General features: G+C 35.5%; 1 protein-coding gene across 2 annotated transcripts in view; it reads left to right on the top strand.

The window, feature by feature from the left end:
• The first annotated feature begins 3,102 nt into the window (after positions 1–3,102).
• Positions 3,103–9,629, top strand: part of LOC109093601 (leucine-rich repeat and fibronectin type III domain-containing protein 1-like protein) — a 119,844-nt gene continuing 113,317 nt past the window's right edge. For both annotated transcript variants that reach the window (XM_042739206.1, XM_042739205.1), the window contains exon 1: positions 3,103–3,714. The gene's annotated coding sequence lies outside the window, so the exon portion shown is untranslated. The remainder of the gene's footprint in view (positions 3,715–9,629) is intronic.

The following is a 9,629-nucleotide window of genomic DNA, read 5'->3' as shown; positions in this document are numbered from 1 at the left end:
TAGATAGATAGATAGATAGATAGATAGATAGATAGATAGAAATATCCATATGTAAATTACAGTACAGTAATGCCCAGTTTCAGTATGAGTTGCAATCTTAATCTCAAACCTCTTCATTCTTCATTTAACTTTTTATTTTAGATGTGATTAAATAATTTATTATTCATTGTCTGTCATCCTCAAACTGGTTGTTAAAATTAGATCCAGTGAAAGTTTTTATAATCTAATAATGGCCACTGATTATATAGTATTTACCACCCTAAATCTGCAGGGTTGGTTATTGTAATAAAAAGTAATTGGGCTAGGAAGCACGCTGTGGAACCACTGTGCCAATTAAGATACAATTTCTCATAAAATGAGGATTGATAAGTATGCCCATAAGCTTAATTCATAATTGTCTTTTAAAAGTATGTTAAGATATTTACACTGATAACTTAAGACTTATCATACTAAGTATGGTGGAACAAACTCTCAACTAAACAGATTAAATTTAACCAACCGACCAATCAATCAATCAAACAGAACACTGTTCGGATGCAACATCACTCAAAGGCAAAAGTTAGCAATTCCAGAAGGAAAGAAAGGAAGTAAATAAATAAATAAATTTACCTAAACAAGTCAAACATCTGTGGTTGTAGTTTTTATTTGTTATTCGATTGGAAAAACAGTTTCTAAGCCATTATAGTTGGAACCTGAAATATACAGGAAATAGAAAACCAAGAAAAAAAATAATAAATAAAAATAAATCTGATTTGACACAGAATAAATGCCTTGTTTAAAACTGACTTTCACGTATGCCTAGAATGGTCTTGTTCCGTTTTCCCCACATCTGACACCCCACAAGGTAGTTATTATCAATTATTCAGCTTTACCTTAGTCGGTCCTTTCCTTTCTTTCTTGTCTTTCTATTATTTCTACGCACTACCTGTTTCACTTTTTATCCTTCTTGTTTTCTTTGTGATTCAGTGATGGGCCCTTTAGACATCTGCTTTGTTTCCGGAGTGTTTGTGTATTTTCACACTAAACCCTTCAGCTTTTCTTTCCTCTCAGTCTCCTATCGACTTTCCTACTTCTCTTTATCAGCCGGCAATCGCTTTTAATGTCTCTAAGGAGTAGTGCAGCAGGCATGCTGTCTCTTTCATCCCTGCACCAGACCTCCATTTTGTGGGATTTCACATCCGTTTTCTTTATTCTTTCAAGGTCTCGTGAGGTTAAATGACATTCCTAAAGTCCCAAAAGTGTGAGGATATTAGGTTTTCACAATAACATGAGGTAAACATGTCGGAAGACACTATATTGGTGTAAATAATAAATGACAAATAATTATTTTATTTTATTAAAATAAGGTCTAATAGGTGAATTATGACCTTAAAAAAATCTAGTCCAGCTGATTCAAGATCTAGAGTACAGTTGTAACGTTGTGAATATTTTTTGTTGTTGTCATGCAACTGCCTTCATCAATGTGTGCCTGCACTTTAACATCTGCTTTCTGCATGGTGAATTTGAATGATGTGATGCACATAAAGTTGCTGCGATTTATTATGTATCTTATTTTCAAATGTGATTGAATTTGGTTGTCTTTCTTCTTTTTCATCTTGGATAAATTGTTGTTCCTCTCTGAGCATAACTAAAGTTTGCTCATTGTAAATATTGATTTGTTTACATAAATGTGTTTTGGGAAATAAGTGCAAGGTCACTAAATCAAACAAACATGCAGTGGGAACAAAGTCTAACAACTGTACCTGCGACAACAAAAAGGGTAGCAAATGGCATACTTAAATAACAACTAGAATTTTGTTGACCTCTTTAATTAGTCACAATGCCTACAAAGGTAAGCAAGACGAATAAAGAAAGATAAATTAACTGGCAGAAAGACAGATAGGCATCCATTAGATGAATAAAACATATACGTTAGTGTAAGTGCACCATGTGACTAGCAGTTTTATCAAACAGAATATACTGTATGTAATAACAAAACTATTTATTTATTTATTTTATACCTGTAAGGTGATAGATAATCTGGAATATGATATATATATATATAGTAGATAGATATATAGATATAGATCGATATATATATATCGTATATTACTATATAACGGAGACGCGCTCGGTAAACTTATGTTACAAACAGGCCAACAAACACGGTTATTTATGAAACAAAACCAACCACTTTATCTTTTTATCGGCGGGGGGGGCCTGTAGGTGGACATCATAGTAGCAGTTATTTGAACGAGTGCATTACAGATTGATCCAATGATCTATATAGAATGCAATTGGACGAGGGGGGGCGGGGCCGAGAGCCGTGGGAGTGAGAAATAGCTCTCCATACCGGTCCTCGATTTCCCACTAGATAGATAGATAGATAGATAGGATCTTATATTTGTGTTTTTGTGATCGCCCGTGATATCTTTATAGATAGATAGATAGACACAACCGATGACGATTGTTATAGTATAGAGTTCTAGATAGATAGATAGATTAGATAGTTTAGATAGAGCTAGATAGGCTTCCGTTATATCGTGAACTAAACAGACATAAATAATAATATAAATATAGGGCTCTAAATACCATAAAATAGGCCTACAATAAATATGGCAATATTTTTTATACTATTTCCATCCCTACCGGAGACGCGTATAGATGGTAAATCCATTATTGTTACAAACGAATGGGGGGGGGGGGGCCATCACAAACGTATTAATCTTTTGGCGGTTTGTTAGCACCAGTAAAGCAAATACTCTCATAGACCGTTCGTCGTGCGCTGTCCGACGAGGCTGCGGAGGGTGCTGAAACAAACCTAAACCACTGACGGACAACTGGCCGAAGAAATGGCTTTGCGCGCGCTGCAACGCATTTCTCATCAGCGTGCGCCAAATTATGGTCAGATTATCGTTTCATTTAATATTTAATAACTATATTTTTTTTGGGCCACGCCATGGCCTGTCCGCATCGAATGCACCAAACCCACTCAACGTGCGCGGGCGCGTCTATTTTTATTTTCATATTTACAAACCCCTGTGCCGGGTTTCCGTTGGTGTTTCGTTACATATTTCCCCTTGTGGTGTTCCGTTAGTTTCGCCTGACTTGAGTTCTCCTCTCACCAACCTCAAAGTCACAAGTTTCTGCCATCCGCGCTGACAGAACGCCTGTTTGTGTGCATGTTAAGGAGCAGCGCTTCAGGCGGAGGCATGCATGCTTATTGGCAGTGAGCAGTGAAGATCTACCCCTATAACGCCCACTCTTCAGCGTGCTCCAAGACGAGCAGACGCTTCGTGCGTATTTGTCTTCTAACTCACCCATCTATCAGGATGATATTTCAAGAGGCTTCCTTCTCGAGGATCTACACCTCTGACGGATTAGATTGTCATGTATTTCAGCAGCATACGGATATGTATTCTTTATTGCAAGGTGAAACTGAAAAGCCAAGGAAACTAGATATCTGATTCGCCGCACCTTGGAAGAAGGGTCGAGCACAAGAATGGAAACTATTTGTGCGCGAAAGCAAAAGTAGAGGAAAAATCGCGCTCCGTGAAGAAAATGAAAGCTTGTTTTTTGGTGCACATTGTGAAGAACATTAAGGTACTGTGCAACCGTACCGAACCTGTCTGATATTTCCCCCCGGCTTTAATTAGCGCTATCCCACTCCGTCCTCATTAAACGACCACCGGCTTTCACTTTTTACCGGAGGAGAAGGAGCATCGTTGTGGAAAGGTAACCTTTTCTTAAAAATACTCACTTTCTGCGATTAATTGACGGTGCAGCGCAAACTATTTCTCTCTTCTTGATTTCCAGCGCGTTTTTGCGCATCTTTTGGGTTCAGTTTGGGTTCTGATTACTATAAAGCTATTTTAATAAATTAGCAGTATTATGTTCTTCCAGATGCAATGATCTCGAGGTGTTTCTCTGCATGGATGCTGAGTAATGGTCAGCAATGCACCAGAGCCACGATTCTTCCCATCATGAATTTGATAGCTCACTTTCTCCTCTTTATTTGCATATGCAATTACTTGAAGGTTTGGGTCTTGCAAAATGGTGATTCAACTGATGCAAAATAATGTTTAGACAAACTGTATGCTATATAAGCGTTCTTATAATGTTAGGGTTAGGGTTGTGGGTTAGTTCTGCCTGACAAGGTATTTTACTCATGGTGGCAGCACACCCTGATAGGTTTTTCTGCATCACAAGATGTTCTGCCCACGTTTATACTGCGATAGTACAGGGGTTTTCTGCTTGTGATTTTAAAGATGAATACTGGTTTTAAGTGCACCAGACCTCTTGATATAATCTAACAGCAAAGATATGTTCAATACCTGGACACAATGTATGTAAAATACTGTATTCTGAGTCAGTGGGAGGTCATCAAAATCATGCTATTTGTTTTTAATCCTCATGTGGATTTCATTCACATGCAAAAATGTACTGTGAGGATCATCATGATGCTAGGTGAAATGTGTAATCACTCTTTTCCTAAATTCGTTGACAAACAGTGTTTGATATCAGATCAGATGGTGCAATTTTAATGTACTTGTGCTTTAAAAGGAACATAAACCCCACTTGGTTAATTCCCATGCATTGCATATATGCCTGTTTATGATTGTCCAAAATTTGGAGGAGTTTTGAATGTCAAGTTGCAAAGCTTATAATGTCTTATTCTTGTCCACAGGTAGGGGGCCATGGTGGGCCTGTAGATGAGTTCTTGTGCTGTATGGCCTATAGCATCTGCAGCCTGAAAACATTTGAGTCATGTCAGGTGCAGGTGGTTATTTAATAACCGGTCTTAATTAATCTGTGTGTGCTGTTATAGCAAACATATGTTTCTTTCTTTTTAATGCCCCTCAACATGATCACCATCTGAGTTGTGTTATTTCATCATATTGTTTCTTTATTGCCATATTGGGTTTGATGGGATTTTCAAATGACAAAATTGCTTATTCTGACTTATTCCACGGTTTCATGCTGGTCATAAAAGGCTTAATTAGCCCTTACACAAAGCCGTAAATGTCTTAAATCAGATCAGAAAGTCTTAAATTCATAGTCAAATTCATAAAAAAATAAATACAATAAAATATATTAACATCCATAAATATATCATGAAACATAAAACATTTCTCATAAAACATACATGCATACATACATGCATACATACATAGACACATACATACACACATATATATATATATATATATATATATATTTTTTTTTTTTTTTTCAAGTCAGTGTATATTGATTTAAGAATATTTAGATATTTGCACAGGAAAACAAGACAAAAATGCTGATACAGAGCAACATTTAAATAATGATAAGTATACAGTTTTTGAACAACTCAAGGGTGATATAAATTATGATTAAATGATGACAGAACTTACATTTTTGGGTGATCTATCATTTTAAAGACCATATCAATATAATGTGTTCGATTCAGTTTATTTACCATACTATTTTTATTTATTTATTTATTTATTTATTTATTTATTTATTTATTTATTGTTTCACTTGGTTTTAACAAGCCTTACATTTACCTGCAGAAACCCTGTTTTAATATATTAGTCAGTTGCAGTTGCTGTTGCAGAATGACCACATGCATCCCTGTATTCTCCTTTATGGATAGATGATTGGTGATGTTACATCCAAATATGACAGAGCAGGATGAATGAAATGCAAATACACAGAGCTGGATTTGGGACCAGCACATTCCGTTATTACAGCATGCACATGGCAGTGCCATTTGTTTAAGGAGTCACCGTTTAGCTGTGAGAACTGGGCTGGTTTTGCTGCATCTGTCACAGGGACCACAGTATGGCTATTTTCTCTCGCCTGCTGCATCGCGATGCATTCCCTGTTGTGTGAAATAAAAAAAATAAAAAAAAATAAAAAAAGACTTTGAATTAGATTGATTTGCAAGGTTTTACAGGTTTCTGTAGCATTTCAAAGCTCATTCTGGTGTCAAATGAACAGTGAGAAAACACATGGTGGAAAAGGGCACGCTAAAAGCTTAAAATTGCACTGATTGGACTTTCACTCCCCTGGTGGAACCTCCCTGAGCTCTGAGTGTACAAATGATCCTTTTAGAAAGGATGTGTTTTTGAGAGTCTTTTCCAGAAAAAAAAAAAAAAAAAAAAAAATCATTAATTCATTCAATCATTCATTAATTCATTCAATCATTCCTTTATTCATATTTTAATATACTCACAAGACACTGAAGTCTGGAGTTAATTTAAATGTAAGAATAATAATAATAAAAAAAATATTTATTGATTTATGCATGTGTGTATGTATTTGTGGATTTATTTATTTATTTATTTATGCAACCAAATAACCTTATTTCAGATAATCATAATAAAAATAAAAATAAAATAAAACAAAATGAATTAACTGACCCTAAACTTATTATTATTAGATTATATAAGGTAAGATTATACATTAATATGTTTACAATTATATATAAATCCAAAGTATTTGGTAAAATATTGTGTTGTGGTCATTATTATTATTATTATTATTATTATTATTATTATTATTAGAAAAACAGAAATTTCTTAATCAGAAAATCTAAAATATATTTATATATTTTAAATTATTAAAATAAAATAATATATATATATATATATTTTAAACCAAAATTGCTTGATTTCCACATCAAGTGTAATAGTTTCACATTAGTCAGGGTTGTTGGTTTCATGGTTTCGTTGTTCGTCACAAAATGTAATTTAATCATCGTTTGTTGTGTAATTCCATAAGAGCCGCTGCATCTGAGTGGAATATTTAAGTTTTTCCCCTTTTCCCTCCCTCCTCCTCTGCCATCCATCAGGAACCGCACCGCTCACCAAATATGCAGACGAGGCCGTATTCCGATCAAACTCTCCATCCCGGGCTTTTTAAATGGACTGTCATATTTTCTGGCATGTGGTACGACCAGGGTGCACACTCCAATCTCCCGAAAGAGTGGGCTCACCATGAAGCAGAGAGGTGCTCAGGGATGATTGGAATGGAAGTCGAGAGCGTGGCTAGGGAAAGGAAGAGGAAGACCCTCTCTTTCTCTCTCCCAGGGGTGCAGAGTTCTATATTAACGAGAGGCAGTGATGAGTGGGGTCTGCAATTACCCTCAGGTCTCCGTCACGCCACAGCTGCCTCAGCTTGCGGCTAATTGCGCCGATGTATTAGCCTGTGTGTTGCTCTTCTATTACCTATTACTCTTCCCACTCCCTCTCCTCGACGCTTAACGCAGCCGGCGACCGCTCTAAATGAACTCTTGCCACTTTTGAGTTGATGCCCAACAACAGAGTTTGGACAGCGGAGCTTAAACGGGCGGACATGTAATTTTCCAGTTGATCTGGTCTGGAAGCCAATGCAGATACACATCGCAGACAGCGGGATGGAGGCGAGGCTGTAAAATGGGTGGGGAGTGAAGCAGAGTAAAGGATGGCGGAGGTCAGGCCTGTTCTTCCATTATGTTGCGAAGCACATCAATATTCTGCTTGAACATTTTACACCTCAGCAAAATCAATGGTTCTCTACTAGACCTTAAAGCTTTTGAGCCCTAATGTGTTTATCCTTGGTATTTGCAACAACTTACTACAAATCCTATTCTTTGTGAGGCTTGTTTTATTGTAATATATATATAGTCAGCAATAGGACTCTGCTTGATTTAATTTTCCCTTTACGTCGGATTGGATGCCAGCAGCACTTGAACCGCCAACTGTTACTTTCCCCCAGAAAGCTGGAAAAAAAAGGCTGAAATCCATAATGAAGGTGCAGGAGGAAGCGCGATGAGAAATTTAACGTTTGTCATGGTATTCGATGAAGGTCAAAATAAATGAGGAGAAGCGGCGTGTCATTCCACAGACATCCCTATCCAGACCGGATTAGATTTCTCAGAGGACCCCTTGAGTTAGCTGAAAAACAGAAGGTAATTTGCTATTTTGTGTTTCTTGTGTGGGAGGGAAACACAGACGAGTTTGATTTCTGAGGATTAAAATCGCAAAGTATGTCTGTGAAACACAAATTAACCTGACCTCCTCAGGGAAAACTAGTCCTGTCCAAAAAGGGCTTAAGAACAGGAGCTGTCACAGTATGCAGTTACCACCGCTCTCACTGGAGTACTCACATTTGGAATAATACAAGGATTTGGCAGCTACTTTTTGTATAAAACCGGTTGTAATCAGGATCCAAAATAAGTGTTTAGTCATGCCAACAAATCTGTCAGGTGAATAGAGAAAATTTGATGGCAAATAAATAAATGAATAAGTAAATAAATAAATAAATAAATAAATTAACATTCATTCATTCATTCTAACCAGCCAAGAAGCTTTTTAATTATACAATATATTAACCTATTTTAAAATTTAGTCATATATTGTAATACCTATATATTATATATATATATAGTATATATAATTATAATATATATTATATATATATATATATATATATATATATACTATACACCGTACACGTACATATATTATGTAAGCAAAAACCTTTATCTTGGTTGCAATTAATCACGATTAATCATTTGACAGCACTTATATATATAATGAATTTTTCATTCTAAATAAAATATTATTTTATATGATTACTTTTAATCCAGATAACTGTTTATTTTGTTCCTATATAATTGTTGTGCTGTTATTTATAACTAATATTCTTTCATATAACTATTTTACTATAATTATTAATTATTTTCATTCTGAATAAAAATGTGATTATATATAATTAATTATCCAAATTATTGTTCATGTAATATGTAATATTTTCCTGTTTTTATCTTTTATATTTGCAGCAGACATACCAACCAGTTTGCAAAAACAGAGTGTTGTGATTTTATTCCTCATATTTTAGTTTTGTTTGCTTAATAATACCTGATGTTTGCAACGTCTTAAGTCAGAAACAAATTGAAGAAAATGTTTTGTTCTCTGCTTCCTCAGAAGATGTGTGACAGCAAAAGAGATTTAGTAGACCATTTGTATCTCCTGCCATTTTCACACTGAGACCTAAAGCATATAATTTCTGAAAGTGCTGCTTGGTAATTTGACTTGTTTATTTATTTAGTGTTTATTTGCGCTCAGTGAATGTTAATTTTGCACTCTGATTTTAATATCACTTGTTATACCAATAATATAAAATATACACAGTGACATTATCCCAAAAAGCCAGAACTGTAAAAAGTTTCCTTAGTGTGTAACACATTAAAAATGCAAAATTGATAGTGTTACCACTTGTCCTTACCAACAGCTTTTCCCTACCATAAGCAGTTTTAAATTTCAAATGTAATTTAAATAATAATTATGTGAAATATGAACCAGAAAATTGGCTCACTCAGTTCAAAATCCAGTCTTCAGTATGCAGTATCTTCAACATTGTGTCTGTTGGTATAATTAAGGTCTGTTTAAGTGCACTTTATGTATTTGTCCTGCACTCCAAAGCCCTCTATTGATCTATGGTTACAGCCAGTCAAACCACAGCCAAAGCCTTTACTAATCCATTCTGGGGTTCCTGCAGAGAAACGGATCCAGAACGGTGGGAAACCATCACTTCCTATTTGGCCTTTCAAGGATGACCGATCTCTACAGTCTGTCTTCTTCTTTACTTGGCTCAGTGAAAATCACTTTATGACAGGGTCCCGGCAC

This window comes from Cyprinus carpio, chromosome B15, assembly GCF_018340385.1.
Source record: "Cyprinus carpio isolate SPL01 chromosome B15, ASM1834038v1, whole genome shotgun sequence".
Classification (NCBI taxonomy): domain Eukaryota; kingdom Metazoa; phylum Chordata; class Actinopteri; order Cypriniformes; family Cyprinidae; genus Cyprinus; species Cyprinus carpio.
Note: the sequence above shows the minus strand (reverse complement) of the source record. Positions and strands in the feature narration are given on the sequence as shown.